This window comes from Meleagris gallopavo, chromosome 8, assembly GCF_000146605.3.
Source record: "Meleagris gallopavo isolate NT-WF06-2002-E0010 breed Aviagen turkey brand Nicholas breeding stock chromosome 8, Turkey_5.1, whole genome shotgun sequence".
Classification (NCBI taxonomy): Eukaryota; Metazoa; Chordata; class Aves; order Galliformes; family Phasianidae; genus Meleagris; species Meleagris gallopavo.
In genome coordinates, this window is record NC_015018.2 from 14,768,684 (window position 1) to 14,769,216 (window position 533).

At 54.2% G+C, this 533-nt stretch overlaps 1 protein-coding gene across 1 annotated transcript in view; it reads right to left on the bottom strand.

Annotated features, from left to right (window-relative positions):
• The window catches only part of VCL (vinculin), a 52,618-nt gene that overhangs the window by 3,560 nt on the left and 48,525 nt on the right, over positions 1-533 (bottom strand). The window lies entirely within an intron of this gene.

Below are 533 nucleotides of genomic sequence, written 5' to 3' on the forward strand. Positions count from 1 at the left end.
AGTCGTCTTTTCTCAAGGCTAAACAGACCCAGTTCACTTAGCCTTTCTTCACAGGGGAGATGCTCCAGGCCCTTCACCATCTTTGTGGTGGACTCTTTCCAAGAGATCCCTGTCTTTTTTGTACTGGGGAGCCCAGAACTGGACACAGTACTCCAGATGAGGCCTTACCAGGGCAGAGTAGAGGGGGAGGATCACCTCCCTCGACCTGCTGGACACGCTCTTCTTAGTGCACCCAGAATGCCATTGGCCTTTTTGGCCACGAGGGCACACTGCTGGCTCATGGCCAACCTGTCGTCTACCAGGACGCCCAGGTCCCTCTCTGCAGAGCTCCTCTCCAGCAGCTCATCCCCCAGCCTGTATTGGTGCATGCAATTATTCCTCCCTAGATGCAAGACTGTACACTTGCTTTTGTTGAACCTCATCCGGTTTCTTACTGCCCAGCTCTCCAGCCTGTCCAGGTCTCGCTGAATGGCAGCACAGCCTTCAGGCGTGTCAGCCAATCCTCCCAACTTCGTATCATCAGCAAACTTGCT